At 47.3% G+C, this 16,906-nt stretch overlaps 1 protein-coding gene across 1 annotated transcript in view; it reads right to left on the bottom strand.

Moving 5' to 3' along the window:
- The window catches only part of DIAPH3 (diaphanous related formin 3), a 502,197-nt gene that overhangs the window by 379,264 nt on the left and 106,027 nt on the right, over positions 1-16,906 (bottom strand). The gene's annotated exons all lie outside the window — the stretch shown is intronic.

Raw genomic sequence — 16,906 nt, 5'->3', positions numbered from 1 at the left:
CTGAGAACCAATCCTCTTGCTCTAGTGATGGAATGATCATGGCAAGTGTCACCATTTCAAATTTCTGTGCCTTCACATAGATGTTGAGTAGTCTTAGGTCTAGGCTGGATCTCCAACCTCCACTCCTTTTTGATAACAGGAAGTACCTTGAATGAAACCGCTTCCCTCTGTGCTGCATGGAGACTGGTTCTATAGCTCCCAAATGTAGAGACTGTCTATTTCTTGAAGAAGCACTCTCTCAAGGGGGGTCCCCCAAGAGGAACAAGAAAGGAGGGGTTCATTGATGGAAATGAAGTGGATGGTGTAACCTGTAGGGATCATCTTCAAAACCCACTTGTCCGTAGTGATCAACTCCCAGACTCGCCTGAAGTAGTGAAGGCAGTCGCCAAAGGGAGGAAGGCTAGTGGAATCAGCACAGCTGAGGAGGATGGGAATGGAAATTCAGACCCTCGACCAACCCTTCAAAATTGATGCTTGGAGGTGGATGGCTATGAGGCAGGAGGCTGAGAAGAGGACCGCTTCCTTCTCTGAAATCTCTGCCACCTTTAGTATCACTCATAGCACCACATGGAAGAAAGGAATTAGATGGAGCAGGATCTCTGGGCAGTGAGACTTGTTGAGTTCTCTCTTGTAGATGGGTGTATAAATTAGGGCTGTCAATCGCAGTTAGATTTAAGGTCAGGTAGATTTTTAAGAGTCCTTTAATGTTCTCAGAGACTCATCCATGGTAACTGCGAATAACTGAGACCCATCAAAACGAAGGTCCTCTACTATACTCTAGACCTCTTTTGGGAATCCAGAGAGTTGGAGCCAGGAGGCTCTTCTCATTATCACCGCTATAAGCAATCGAATGGGCAATGGTATCAGCAGCTTCTAGGAACACTTGTAGGGTTGTCCTGGCAAGTATCTTTGCAATGATAGCCTGGAACTGATCCCTGTGTTCTGTCAGTAGATAGTCCGTGAAAGAGGTCAGTTTGGTGTAATTCACGAAGTTGCACTTTGCCATCAATGCTTGATAATTGGCAATAATAAACTGCAGGGAGGCCAAGGAATAAGACTTTCTCCCCAGTAGATCCAGTTGCCTGAGGTCTTTGTCATGAGGCGTGATTTTAACATGGCGTTGCCTATCATATTCATTCACTGTGTCGACTACCAAAGAGTTAGGTGAGGGATGAGAAAATAAAAATTCTAAGCCCTTTGCTGGGACGCAATACTTCTTATCCTTTCTTTTTCATGTAGGCAGAATAGAAGCTACATGGGCCAGATGATCCTGGCTGGGTCCAGAAGAGCCTTATTAAGAGGCCAAGCACGTTGATGGGAAAATGTTGAACACCTTATGATAAGATTCTGTCAACTCCTCAAGAGGAATCTGTAGAAAGTCTACAACTTTCTTGACCAGGTCCTGGAAATATGCATAACTGATTGGAAAATTGCTCCCAAAGAGTAGTTATCAGTGGGTTACAGTCAAGCTGGAAGGGCATATCAAGTGGGGTCCCACAGGGATCAGTTCTGGGTCCAGTTCTGTTTAATATCTTCATCAATGATTTAGATAAAGGCATAGAGAGAGTACACTTATACATTTGCGGATGATATGAAGCTGGAAGTGGTTGAAAGTGCTTTGGAGGATAGGATTAAAATTCAAAAGGATCTGAAAAACTGAATAAATGGTCTGAAGTACACAGGATGAAATTCAACAAGGACAAATGCAAAGTACTCCACTTACAAAGGAATCAGTTGCAAACATACAAAATGGGAAATGATTGCCTAGGAAGAAGTACTGAAGAAAGGTATCTGGGGGGTCTTGTGGATCAGAAGCTAAATATGACTGAAGAGTGTAACATAGTTGAAAAAAGAAAAGAAAAAAGCTAACAGCATTCTGGGATGTATTAGCATGAGTGCTATAAGCAAGACACTAAGAAATTCTTCCACTCTACTCAACTGGAGTATTGTGTCCAGTTCTAGAAGTCACATTTCAGGAAAGATGTGGACAAACTGACGAAAGTCCAGAGAAGAGCAATAACGATTAAAGGTCTAGAAAACATGACCTATGAGGGAAGATTGAAAAAAAAAAATTTGTTTTGTTTACCCTGGGGGGAAAATTGAGAGGGGACATGAGAATAATTTTCAAGTACATAAAAAGTTGTTCAAGGAGGAGGAGGGAGGTAAACTGTTCTGAGGATAGGACAAGAAGCAAATTAAATTGCAGAAAGGGCAGTTTAGGCTGGACATGAGGAAAAGCTTCCTAACTATCAGGATGGTTAAGCACTGGAATAGATTGCCTAGGGAGGATGTGGAGATTTTTAAGAGCAGGTTAGACAAACACCTACCACAGATGGTCTAGATAATAATCCTGCCATGAATGCAGAAAACTGGACTAGATGTCCTCTTGAGGTCCCTTCTAGTCCTAAGATTCTATGATTCTGTGTTTAAAATCATCCACCGGAGATAGAGGAGGAGGGATGACTGCTTCTTCCAGAAATTAAGAGAAGAGATTGAAAGGATATCTCCTAGAAACAACAGCTCTAGCCTCGTGTTCCAGAAGGGATTCCTCTGGAGGATCAGGCCTCGTTGAGGGAGTAGGTGATTCTGGTTCCTTTTCTCTATGGTGAGAGAGAATCAACACTCTGGAAAACTGTTGGTGATAAGCCACACAGGGATCCCAATACAGCCAAGGAGGAAGTGCATAAGGCATAGGAGACGGCACCCAAGGTTGCTCATATCAGCAAGACATTGGTGGTAAATGTGGACTGTGCGGAGTTGCAGCTTCAGCAGAGGCTTCTGGAAAGGGGCTTCTGTAGCAGTGAGGAGAAGAGCCCTGAACTGACATTTTAGACCAAGGAAAGTCTTCATCAGAATCCTCTTCCTCAAGTTTATTCAGGAATGGTGGAGCACCTGAAGAGATCTGAGGGGAAATAGTTGGTACCAAGCAAAGTTCAGGCAATCTGGATGTTCTCTGTACTGACAGCACATCGGAGCCGAGTTGGGTATCTCAGATAGAGCCACGTTCCAAGAAAATCACAACTCCTGCAGTACCGCAAGGGTTATCAGTACCAAGACTGAAGTCTGCACCAAGTTAATTGTGGTGGAGGATGCTGATGGTACCATAGGCTTTGGGCGCTCAGAGGAAAGTGCAGTTGCTGGTGGTACCAAAGGTCTCATGCACTCCAAGGAAAGCACACTTGGAACCTGAGTGGGTTTCTTAGGTATCAAGGAAGAGTTCATCTTGCCACACCAGTCCACTAACATTACTAATGGTCTCTCCAGCCCCGTGGCCTTGCGGTCTAGCTGTGCTCTGGGTACCTGAGGAACCAGGAGCCTCGACAGTACCTGATTGAAGAGTCAGTGGCACTGGGATAGCAGAGGAGACTGACGACCTTGGCTTTTTCAAGATAGGTGCTTTCTCTGGTGAGCAAGGGGCACGTTTTTTCAAGGACCTATGAGAGGAGATCTATCTCTCAGACGCCCTGGGTGTGAGGCTGTGATGTTGTTGAGGCAGTAGACCCTGCTCGGTGACCCTTGTTCTGGGTCAGAAGCTGGTTGTAGAGAGCTCTCCATCACAAGAAGGTGAAGATTGTGGACTGGTCCTGCTTTGAGCAGGGGGTTGGACTAGATGACCTCCTGAGGTCCCTTCCAACCCTGATATTCTACGATTCTATGAAGCTCTCTCTCTTTTTCTGGCTCTTGATTTTAGTGCCAGACAAAAGTTGTACTTCTGAGCTGTGTGATTCCCCAAGGCAACAAATACATTGGGAGTGCCCGTTGTTGACCGGGATCACCTCCCAGCAGGACAGACAACACTTGAAGCCAGGAGAACCAGGCATAACCTCTCAGTAAAGAGAGCTAGTAACTATCTAATACAGTGATACTCAGACTAAGGCTCGGAATCTGCAAGTGCCTCTTTAATGTGTCTCCTGTGGCTCTTTGCAGCGCATATTAAAACACTTTGTGGTTTTATTCTTAACCCGTCTAAGCTATTAACCAATAAGGATGCTTTTACTATGTTATTAACCAATTGTATAATACTTGATCAGTCATTTTGCTGTGAGTATATATATATATAAATAAAATAAATAAAATAAATGAAACAATGAATTCGCATTACTGTGGTGCCTTTGAGTAACGTTGATTGCTAATTTGGCTGCTGAACTACTGAGGTCCAAGTATTACTGATCTAATATCTACCTAAATACAATATAGAAAAAATAAAAATATTTGTTTATGAAAAGAAAGAAGCATTAACACTATAACTAGCTATCAGTAAGAAGAGAAAAATAGAGTTGAGGAAATTTCAACAGGACAACTCTGTCCCAGGTCAACGCAGTTGAGAAGGAACTAAGGACTGTTTGCCCACACAGTGTTAGATAACAGCACAAGACAGACATGAGTGGGCCCAATGGATACTGCTATGAGAACTCTCTGATCAAAGGCACAGGGGGTGCTAGCGTGCCCAGAGTGGAGCACCCGTAGGGACACTACTCAAAGAAAGAGTAGATGTGAGATATACTGATTTCAGTCAGGCTTTTGACAAGACCACAGTCAAAGAGTAGTTATGAGCGGTTCACTATCAAACTGGGGTCCCACAGGGGTCAGTCCTCGGGCCAGTACTATTCAATATTTTCATTATTTATTTGGATAATGGAGTAGAGTGTATACTTATAAAATATGCAGAGGACACCAAGCTAGGAGAGGATAGAAGCACTTTGAAGGATGGGATTAAAACCACCTTGACAAATTGGAAAACTGGTGCCAAGTTATACAATTTGGGAAGGAAAAATCAAATGCACAACTACAAAATGGAGAAAAACTGGCTAGGGGTAGTACTGCTGAAAAAGGACCTGGGATAAAAGTGGATCAAAAAGGGAATATGAGTCAACAAACAGGATACAGTTGTGAAAAAGGCTAACATAATTCTAGGGAATATTAACAGGAGCGTCCTAAACATGGGAAGTAACCATCCTGACCTTCTTGGCACTGGTGAGGCCTCAGCCCGAGTATTGTGTCCAATCCTTTAGGAAAGGTGTAGACAAATTGGAGCAAGTCCAGAGGAGAGCAACAAAAAATAATAAAAGGGTTAGCAAACCTAACCTGTGAAGAAGAGAAAATAAGGGAATGCTTAGTCTTGAGAAAAGAAGATGTGGGGCGGGGAGGCCCCGAGACCCGATAACAGTGTTCCGAAATGTTAAGGGCTGTTATAAAGAGGACTGTGGTCAGTTCTCCATTTCCACTGAAGGTAGGACAAAAAGTAATGGTCCTAATCTGCAGAAAGGGAGATGTAGGTTAAATATTAGGAAAAACTTTCTAACTATAAGGGTAGTTAAGCACTAGAATAGGCTTCCAAGCGAGGCCGTGCAATCCCCATCACTGGAGTTTTTAAGAACAGGTAAAACACCGGTCAGGGATAGTCTAAGTTTATTTAGTCCTGCCCCATTGCAGGGGGCTGGACTTGATTTCTCAAGGTCCCTTCCAGATCGATATTTCTATGATTTTATGATTAGGCAAAAGGATAGGAAATACTTTTAAAACAAGGAAACAATGAAATATCAGAATACAATAAATTGTACAAAACTGCTCTATTCCTTTAAATTGTTTGCCCTTCTCAAAGTCCTCTGGGAGCTCAGCTGTCCTCCTTGAGTTCCAAAAACTAATTGCTAATTCTGAAATTGCTTCACCTTTACTTGTAGGCCTAAGGTACATTTTTCAAACTCTGGCTAATAAAAATAATTATGAATATACATCAATGCTACAAAACAGCTGGGGTACAGAGAGAGTGTAGATGGTCTGCCCAGGAGAGCTGGAAGGCATCAGAGAGGGAACCCGTGCTGTACCCACAAACTGACAGTATTTCCTGTTCTGCCTGATGGCAAACTGGTCTATGTGGGGAAGCCCCACCTCTGGAAGATGACACTGATTACTTCCAGGTGAAGAGACCTCTCATGGTGAGAGGAAAAGGCTCTGTTAAGCTGATCCGCTAGCATGTTTCAGGCTCCCGGGAGATGCGTCACCTTGAGGTGAACCGAGTGATTCATGCAGAAGTCCCTCAGCCGCAGGGCCTCCTGGCACAAGGCCAAAGATCGAGCCCTTCCCTGCTCGTTGATGTAAAACATGGATGCAGTGTTGTCTGTCAAGACCTGCACCACTTTGCTTGAGACCCGGGAAAGGAACACTTGACAAGTGTACTGCCCTGAGTTCCCTGACGTTTATATGTAGGGAGAGCTCTTCGTGGGATCAGAGGCCCTGGGTCCTGAGATGAGCTGTTTACCCTAGATCTCACACATCCAAGACCAACCCGATCGATGTTTATGGGGCAATAAAGGATACCCCTTCCATTACTGAACCAGGGTCTTTCCACCAGATCAGGGAAGCGAGGACCAGAAGCGGAACTGTGAGTACTGAGTGTAAGTGGTGTTTGCTTGGGGAGTAAACTGATGCCAGCCACATCTGGAGGGGTCTGAGACAAAGCCTTGCAAACTGTACCATACAAGTTCACACCACCATGTGTCCCAATAGTTTGAGGCAGACCCAAGCAGTAGTTATTGGGTGGACCGTGACCTTGGATATCAGATCCAACGTAGTCTGGAATCAGGCCTCTGGCAGGAAGACTCTTGCTTGGGTCGAGTTGAGCATTGTCCCAATGAAATCTATTCTCTGAACCAGGATCAGAGTTGACTTTTGCTTATCTATCAGCAGGCCCAGCACCTGGAAGGTGGCCCGGACTTGTACTGATGTTGTGCCATACCTGAGCCTGTGACTGTACTTTGATCAGCCAGTTGTCAAGGTCGACTTGCACACCTCAGCGACTCAGGAAGGCTGCAACTACTACCATACACTTCGTGAAGAGCTCTGGGGCTGCCAATAGGCCCAAGGGAAGAGTGGTGATAGTGGCATTGACCCACGATAAACCTGAGAAGCCTTCTTTGGCCATGGAAGATAGAGATGTGAAAATAAACATCCTTTAAGCTGAGGATGATGTACCTATCTCCCGGGTCCAGGAAGGGAGTGATAGAGGCCAGAGACACCAAGCAGAACCTCAGTTTCTTGATATATTTGTTGAGGTGATGCAGGTCCAAAATAGGCTACAGGTCCCCTTTGGCCTCCAGGATTAGGAAATACCAGGAGTAAAACCCCTTCCCCCTCAAACCTTGGGGAACGTCGGAGGCCTGTATCCCAAAAAAGGGAAAACGGTTAATAAGCAAGAGATTTAGACAGAGCTGGATGAGCGACCGTCTCAAAGGGGCGATGAGGAAAAAACAGAAAGCGTACAAAGAGTGGAAGAGGGGAGGGATCAGTAACGAAACTTACCTTATTGAGGTCAGAGCATGTAGAGATGGAGTGAGAAAGGCCAAAAGCCGTGTAGAGTTGGACCTTGCGAGGGGAATTAAAAGCAATAGTAAGAGGTTTTATAGCCATATTAATAGGAAGAAAGCAAAGAAAGAAGAAGTGGGACCACTGAAGACTATAGCTGGAGTGGAGATTAAGGCCTGGTCTACACTACGACTTTAATTCGGATTTATCAGCTTTAATTCGAATTAACCCTGTAACCGTCCACACAACGACGCCATTTAATTCGATGTAAAGGGCCCTTTAAATCGATTTCTGTACTAAACCCCAACGAGCGGAGTAGCGCCAAAATCGATTTTAGCAATTCGAATTAGGGTTAGTGTGGCCGCAATTCGATGGTATTGGCCTCCGGGAGCTATCCCACAGTGCATCATTGTGACCGCTCTGGACAGCAATCCGAACTCGGATGCACTGGCCAGGTAGACAGGAAAAGCCCCGCGAACATTTGAACTTCATTTCCTGTTTGCCCAGCATGGAGAGCACAGGTGACCACAGATACCTCATCAGCACAGGTAACCATGCAGGCTGATAATCGAAAAAGAGCACCAGCATGGACCGTGAGGGAGGTACTGGATCTGATCGCTGTATGGGGAGAGGATTCAGTGCTTGCAGAACTTAGTTCTAAAAGACGAAATGCAAAAACTTTTGAAAAAATTTCCAAGGGCATGATGGAGAGAGGCCACAATAGGGACTCTGAGCAGTGCCGCGTGAAGGTCAAGGAGCTCAGACAAGCCTATCAAAAAACAAAGGAGGCAAATGGTCGCTCCGGGTCAGAGCCGCGGACATGCCGCTACTACGCCGAGCTGCATGCAATTCTAGGGGGGGCTGCCACCACTACCCCACCTTTGTTCATGGATTCTGGGTCGGGGATAGTCTCGACGCCTGAGGATTCTGCCGATGGGGTAGAGGAGGAGGAGGAGGAGGAGGAGGATGAGCTTGCAGAGAGCACACAGCACTCCATTCTCCCCAACAGCCAGGATCTTTTTATCACCCTGACTGAAGTACCCTCCCAAGCCTCCCAAGCCAGTACCCAAGACTCTGACCCCATGGAAGGGACCTCAGGTGAGTTTACCTTTTAAAATATAAAACTTGTTTTAAAAGCAAACGGTTTTTAATGATTACTTTGCCTGACTTTGCATTCGCGGTCAGTTCAGCTACTGGAAAAGTCTGTAGCTACTGGAAAAGTCTGTTAACGTGTATGGGGATGGAGCGGAAATCCTCCAGGGACATCTCCATGAAGCTCTCCTGGAGGTACTCCGAAAGCCTTGCCAGAAGGTTTCTGGGCAGTGCATCCTTATTCCCTCCTCCATGGTAGGACACTTGACCACGCCATGCTTGCAGCAAGTAATCTGGTATCATTGCCTGACAAAGCCTGGCAGCGTATGGTCCCGGTGTTTGCTGGCATTCAAGCAACATCCGTTCTTTATCTTGTTGTGTAATCCTCAGGAGAGTGATATCACTCCTGGTAACCTGGTTGAAATACGGGAACTTAATTAAGGGGACAGAGGTGGCCGTTCCTACTGGGCTGTTTGCCTGTGGCGGAAAATAAATCCTTCCCTGCAGTTAGCCAAGCGCAGATGGGAAATTGGCCCTGAGTTTTTCGCGTTTGGCTAGCAGGGATCTTCCCTGTTACCAGCCACGCGGTGGGGGGAGGGTACCGTGATCATCCCAGAGAATTCATGGCGAGGGGGGGGGTCGGCGGCGGGGGGGGGGTAGTTTGGTGCCTGCAGGGATCTTCCCTGATACCAGCCACGCGGTGGGGGGAGGGGTACCGTGATCATCCCAGAGAATTCATGGCGGCGGGGGGGGTTAGTTTGTTTTCTGGTGCTGCTGAATGTTAACAGAAAAACCGCAGCACTCTACTTGCCTGAAGGGGCCCAGACAAGCCCCCCCACACTGCCCCCCCCCCCAACTGGCTGAGATTGGCCAGGCTTCTGCAGCACTCTACAGGCTATGCTTGGTATGTGGGAAAGGAGGGTGCAGAAGCTGTAAAACAATGGCTTACCATGGCCGCATGCAAGCCGAATTCTGTTGCCCAGACCTGTGATCTCTAGCAGCAAAGCCACAAGCACTCAGCATTAAGAGGCAAAATGCGACCTTGCACAGAAATCACATGTGCTATGTAATGTGAACAGTGTTGGTCACCGTGAAAGAGTATAAGCATTGTTCTGCAAAATGTAGCTTTTAAACCAATTCTCTCTTTTTTCCCCTCCCTACAGCAGCTGCAAATTCCTCAAGCCTCCCTCCTCCATCCCGAAGGTTATCACAGATAAGGCGTCGTAAGAAGACGACGCGGGAGGACATGTTTTCTGAAATTATGCAATCCAGCAGGAGTGACAGAGCTCATCTGAATGAGTGGAAGGAAACAGTTTCAAAGTATAGGAAAGAAGTCAGTGAACGTGAGGAGAGGAGGGACCAACGTGAGGAGAGGAGAGACGATCGAGATGAGAGATGGCGGCAGGACGACCAGAGGATGAAGGATGCAACGCTGGGGCTGCTCCACCAGACGCCGGAGGTTCAGGAACGGCTGCTGGAAAACAGACTGCCGCTTCAGCCCCTGTTCCACCCTCCCCCCTCCCCATGTTCCGTATCCTCCTCACCCAGACGTGTAAGAACTCGGGGGGGGAGGCTCCGTACACCTTCCCATTCCACCCCAGTAGACAGCCCAAGCAAAAGGCTGTCATTTTTTTAACCTTTTCTTTGTGGCTTTTTCCTTCCCAGCAATCCTCCTCCCAAATACCACCCGGGTTCCCTCCCTCTTTTTCTAATCTATTAATAAAGAATAAATGATTTTTAAATGATAGTGACTTTATTTGGTTTGAAAGAAAGCTGGGGGAAGGGGCAGGGTGGGTTCCTTACAGAAAATCAGTCAGTAAAGGGGGAGGGTTTTCATGAAGGAGAAACAAACAGATATTTCACACGGTAGCCTGGCCAGCCATGAAACTGGTTTTCAAAGCTTCTCTGATGCACAGCGCTTCATGGTGTGATCTTCTAATCGCCCTGGTGTCTGGCTGCGCGTAATCAGCAGCCAGGCGATTTGCCTCAGCCTCCCACCCCGCCATAAAGGTCTCCCCCTTACTTTCACAGAGATTGTGGAGCACACAGCAAGCAGAAATAACAATGGGGAGATTTCTTTGGCTGAGGTCAGAGCGAGTCAATAATGAACGCCAGTGACCTTTTAAACGGCCAAATGCACATTCTACCACCATTCTGCACTTGCTTAGCCTGTAGTTAAACAGCTCCTGACTCCTGTCCAGTCTGCCTGTGTATGGCTTCATAAGCCATGGCATTAAGGGGTAGGCTGGGTCCCCAAGAATAACTATGGGCATTTCAACATCCCCAACGGTTATTTTCTGGTCCGGAAAGTAAGTCCCTTGCTGCAGCCCTTTAAACAGAGTAGTGTTCCTGAAGACGCGAGCGTCATGAACCCTTCCCGCCCAGCCCGCGTTGATGTTGGTGAAACGTCCCTTGTGATCCACAAGTGCTTGCAGCACCATTGAAAAGTACCCCTTGCGGTTTATGTACTCGGTGGCTTGGTGCTCCGGTGCCAAGATAGGGATATGGGTTCCGTCTATTGCCCCACCACAGTTAGGGAATCCCATTGCAGCAAAACCATCCACTATAGCCTGCACATTTCCCAGAGTCACTAACTTTCGTAGCAGCACCTGAGTGATTGCTTTGGCTACTTGCATCACAGCAGCCCCCACAGTAGATTTGCCCACTCCAAATTGATTCCCGACTGACCGGTAGCTGTCTGGCGTTGCAAGCTTCCACAGGGCTATCGCCACGCGCTTCTCAACTGTGAGGGCTGCTCTCATCTTGGTATTCTGGCGTTTCAGGGCAGGAGACAGCAAGTCACAAAGTTCCATGAAAGTGCCGAAAGTTCCGCAGCCACTGGGAATCGTCCCAGACCTGCAACACTATGCGGTCCCACCAGTCTGTGCTTGTTTCCCTTGCCCAGAATCGGCGTTCCATGGATAGAATCTGCCCCATTAACAACATGATCTCCAAAGCACCGGGGCCTGTGGTTTCACTGAATTCTGTGTCCGTGTCCGTGTCCATGTCCTCATCATGCTTGTCGCTGCGCTGCCGCCGCCGCTGCCTCCTCGCCTCGTTTTTCTGGTCCTGGCTGAGCATAAACTCCACGAGAACGCGTGAGGTGTTTGCAATATTCATGAGTGCTGTCTTGACCTCAGCGGGCTCCATGCTTGCCGTGGTATGGAGTCTGCAGTGTTCACCCACCCAGGAAAAAAGGCGCGAAAATGGTTGTCTGCCGTCCGTTGCTTTCATGCAGGGAGGGAGGGAGGGAGGGAGGAAGTGAGGCTGTACCCAGAACCACCTGCGACGATGTTTTTTGTCCCATCAGGCACTGGGATCTTAACCCACAATCCCAATGGGCGCGGGAGACTGCGGGAACTATGGGATAGCTATGGAATTGCTACCCACAGTGCAACGGTGCAGAAATCGACGCTAGCCCCGGTACTTGGACGCACACCACCGAATTACTGTGCTAGTGTGGCCGCACTCATTTCGACTTTATACAACCTGTTTCTCAAATCCGAATTATCTAAATTCGGATTAATCCCGTAGTGTAGACATACCCTAAGGATAATCTAGGCAAGGCACAATATCTAAACGAATATTTTGCATCGGTGTTCAATGAGACCAATGAAGGGATTAGGAATATTGGCAGTGTGACAGATGGGGAAACAGGAGGGTGGGTTACCGTATCCGAGGTAGAAACCAAACTTGAACACCTTAACGGGACTAAGTCGGGCGGACCGGATGATCTTCATCCAAGAATATTGAAGGAAGTGGCGCGAGAAATAGCAGGCCCCTTAGCGATAATTTTTAATGAACCTTTAAACTCGGGGGTGGTACCGTTGAACTGGAGAATAGCTAATGTGGTTCCTATTTTCAAGAAAGGGAAAAAAAGTGACCCACGTAACTACAGGCCTGTCAGTTTAACATCTGTAGTGTGCAAGGTCCTGGAGAAAATTCTGAAGGAGAAAGTAGTTAAGGACCTTGGGGTCAATGGCAATTGCGACAAATTACAACATGGTTTTACCAAAGGCAGATCGTGCCAAACCAATCTGATCTCCTTCTTTGAGAAAGTAACAGACTTTTTAGATAAGGGAAATGCGGTGGACCTAATATACCTCGATTTCAGTAAAGCGCTTGATACTGTACCGCACAAGCAATTATTGGTTAAATTGGAAAAGATGGGGATCGATATGAAAATCCAGAGGTGGATAAGGAACTGGTTAATGGGGAGACTGCAGCGGGTCGTATTGAAAGGTGAACTGTCAGGTTGGAGGGAGGTCACCAGTAGAGTTCCTCAAGGTCCGGTTTTGGGACCGATTTTATTTAATCTATTTATTACTGACCTCGGAACCAACTGTATGAGTGGGCTCATAAAGTTTGCGGATGACACAAAGTTGGGAGGTATTGCCAATTTGGAGGAGGATCGGGATATTCTGCAGGGAGACTTGGATGACTTAGTAAATTGGAGTAACAGAAATAGGATGAAATTTAATAGTGAAAAGTGTAAGGTGATGCATTTAGGGATGACTAACAACAATTTTAGTTACAAGCTGGGGACGCATCAGTTAGAAGTAATGGAGGAGGAGAAAGACCTCGGAGTCCTGGTAGACCGCAGGATGACTATGAGTCGACAATGTGAGGTGGCGGTGAAAAAAGCCAATGCGGTCTTGGGATGTATTAGGCGAGGTATATCTAGTAGGGATAAGGAGGTGCTGCTTCCGTTGTACAAGGCACTGGTGAGACCTCATTTGGAGTACTGTGTGCAGTTCTGGTCTCCCATGTTTAAAAAAGATGAACTCAAACTGGAACGGGTACAGAGAAGGGCCACTAGGATGATCAGAGGAATGGAAAACCTGTCTATGAAAGGAGACTCGAGGAGCTCGTGTTGTTTAGCCTAACCAAACGAAGGCTGAGGGGGGATATGATTGCTCTCTTTAAATATATCAGAGGAATAAATACCAGGGAGGGAGAGGAATTATTTCAGCTCAGTACTAATGTGGACGAATGGATATAAACTGGCCGTGGGGAAGTTTAGGCTTGAAATTAGACGAAGGTTTCTGACCGTCAGAGGGGTGAAATATTGGAACAGCCTTCCGAGAGAAACGGTGGGGGCGAAGGACCTGTCTGGTTTTAAGATTAAGCTAGATAAGTTTATGGAGGGAATGGTTTAATGGGATAACATGATTTTAGTCAAATGAACAGCGTGCCATCGCTGGTAAATGGTATCATTGACCAATGAGGGTCTGGCTGGAGAATCCTGCCTACATGCTCGGGGTTCTACTGATCGCCATATTTGGGGTCGGGAAGGAATTTTCCTCCAGGGTAGATTGGCAGAGGCCCTGGAGGTTTTTCGCCTTCCTCCGCAGTATGGGGCAGGGATCGCTAGCTGGAGGATTCTCTGCTACTTGAAGTCTCTAAACCACAGGATTTGGGGACTTCAACAGCAGAGTCAAGGGAAAGGGTTGGGACGGCTTTGTGGCCTGCATCATGCGGGAGGTCAGACTAGATGATCATAATGGTCCCTTCTGATCTTAAAGTCTATGGCCTCCACACGTGGACAAGGAGTTGCTCGTGAGAAAGGTCCCTGAAGAGGAAGGAGGGTGAAGGGAAGGAGGGGGGTGGATATAAACCAAAGGGACCCAATGGTCCAATGTTATATATAACCACACTGGGATGAAGGGTGACAGACAGCCCAAAGACAAAAGAGGGGCCAGATCCGGAACTGAGACTGGTATAATGCCCAAGGGCACAACTTCAAAAGGCCTGGTGGGCTCCGCCGGGACATCTGTGAGAGCCCGACTGTGAGGCTGATATGAACAGGAGGGATTGGCCCTTTCTTTTGTAGTGCTCTTGTCTGGGAGATGCTGCAAATCTGGAAGGCTGCTCGCGTCTAAAGTGCTTTCTGGCTAGTGGTGGCATGCCAAGTCTTAAGTACTGCAGGGTGGCCTTTGAATCCTTGAGGCCATAAAGTTTTACGTCCATCTACTCCAAAAACAGGGAGGAGCCTTCTAAAGGGAAGATCCTGGATAGACTGTTGAATTTCATGAGGGAGGCCTGCGGACTGGAGCCACAAACAGCACCTCATGGTGACCGCGGACACCCTAGTCCTGGCAGCAGAGTCCGCCACATGCAGAGCTACCTGGAGGTAGGTTCTGAGCACACTTTTGGCCTTCTCCAGGATAGCCACGAACTCCTGCCTCAACTCCTGTGGGAGGGACTCCTTAAATTTGGACAATGAGTCCCATATATTAAAATCGTACCTCCTCAGCAAAAGCCTGCTGGTTGGAGATACTAACTGGAGACTGCCCATTGACTAAAAACTTTTGGCCCAAAAAGGTTTAAAAGTCTTTTAGCATCTTTTTTTTCTTGGGGGTAGCACTCGACTGCCCCTTCCTGCTCCACTCATTTGCTACCAACACTACAAGGAACCCCAGAAAGGGGTGCGAATAAAGGTACTTGAACCTGCTTGCCGGTACATAGTATTTCTTCTCTGCCCTCTTTAGGCGGGGGAGGGGACAGAAGACATGCTTTCCACAGCATTTACACTGGTGACATCACTATTTCATTGATGGGGAAAGCAACTCTAGAGGGCGCAGCTGCCACAGTGATATTGATCAGACTGTGTGCAGATTCCTTAAGCACCTCAATCTCCAGACACAAGTTTGCAGTGACTCTTCAGGAAATGCTGGTTGGCCCTGAAATCATCCTAAAGGAGCAGATTACTGGGTCCTGCCATCACCTCATCTGGGGATGATGAAGAAGAGGTTTGTAGTGGAGGGACAGTACCCTCCTTTTCCTCTGCCTCCACCATGTCCATTGAGACCACATCCTGGAAAGTGGCACCAGGGTCTGTATCAGAATCAGGGTCCGGTACGTCTATCTGAAGCCATTGAGTATGTGTGGTGGGAAAGCGGCATGGGGGGACGGTACTGGGAGAAACCCCCAAGGGTTCCAATATAGCCATTGCATCAGCCAGGTGACGGCCACATGGCCGGTACCAAAGTCTGGTGGAGTGTAGGCTGGGTACTGGTATTAAGGTTTTGGTGAGGTGAAGATTCCCCTTCAGACTCCGAAGAGGATTCTTCCTTGGCGACCATGATGGAGCAGTACCCACTTCTGCCACAATGCGGTTCTGGGGGTTCAAGGACAGGCACAGGTCGGTGACTGCTGTGCTAGGATCATGAAAGACTTGCCCCTAGACAGTGTTGAGGTAATCAGTACCGGGAAGGAGCTCAGCACTTCCTGCTCTCCTCTGTCACTGGCCATCTTGGTTGCTGGGGGGTATTTGTGGGGTCGGCGGAATTGGGAGGAACAGCAGGTCCTTTGCTGCTTGGAACACCTCCAGTGTTAAAGGAGGAGGCCAATGCCTAGCATCACAGCTGCTTCCGGGAGTCAGCAGGGGTCCCAAACTGGACTCGGCCCTCGAGATGGAATCGGCAGCACCATCAATGGCTCACGGGAGGACATATGGCCGAGAATAGGTCTGACTGAGCTGTCCATTCCCCACTTGTCCCTTTTCTGCACCGGAGAGCACCCTCTTCTTATGCTTCTTCCTTAGCACCAGAAACAAGGAACAGTGCCAGGAAGAGCTTGGTGCCGGGGGAGCGCTCCACACAAATGTCGAAGTGCTCAGTGCCAATTCAGAACGGCTCAGTTCCAAGACTGGTCTGAGGGCTGCCTTCATGAGAATGGCCTTTAGCTGAATGTCTGTCTCTTCTAGTGCATGCTCTGAAGTTCCTGCACATCTGGCACTTATCTTTAACATGAGATTCCCCCAGACACTTTAGACATATAAGGTGCATGTCTCTCAGTGGGATCAGCTTGTCACAAGAGGCACACGGCTTGAAGCCTGGGAACAGGGGCATGCCCAGCCCATGGGCAAAAAGTCCCTCGACACCAGGGACAACTATTTACACTACTATATATGCTAACTGCAACTAAGAACTACATATGCTAACTACATTAACTATACTAAGAATAAACAGAGAAAAGTCCAAAACACTGAGAAAGAAGCCCTACTGCAGCAAGAAGGATCGTGTCAGGAACATCATGGGAGCTAAGAAGAAACGGAGAGGGTGCAGGCCCGGCAGCACCCCTTCTACCAGCCAATATGTGCACGACTCCTCGGCAACAGTACACGCAGCGCGCGCACACCTAGCATGGAATGTACATAAGCAAGCACTCGAAGAAATATAATTCACCGTCATCCTACGTGTACGTCTTACCCAAGGAGCTGTGCTTCTAGTCAATGCTTAGATTCTATTTCTTTTACTCCTGGCTATAAAACACTGGGAAATCCTTTGGTTATATGGTCTTACTATCTAAATGTTAAATGTGCAGCAGTTGTACGCAAGTTCTCTCTTTTTTGTCATCTTTTAAAATCGGTTTACTTTTGGAAATTGAAAAATTATTAGAAAGTGTTCTCATTCAGCTGGAGGTTATCTTTCACTGCAGGATACCCATTGCTAAAGATTCAGCAAAATAAATTGCATGAGGAATAATTTCCTGTGGTGGGATAAAGATC

This window comes from Malaclemys terrapin, chromosome 1 (genome assembly GCF_027887155.1).
Source record: "Malaclemys terrapin pileata isolate rMalTer1 chromosome 1, rMalTer1.hap1, whole genome shotgun sequence".
In the NCBI taxonomy this organism is placed as follows: domain Eukaryota; kingdom Metazoa; phylum Chordata; order Testudines; family Emydidae; genus Malaclemys; species Malaclemys terrapin.
This window is presented reverse-complemented; position numbering and strand designations above follow the sequence as displayed.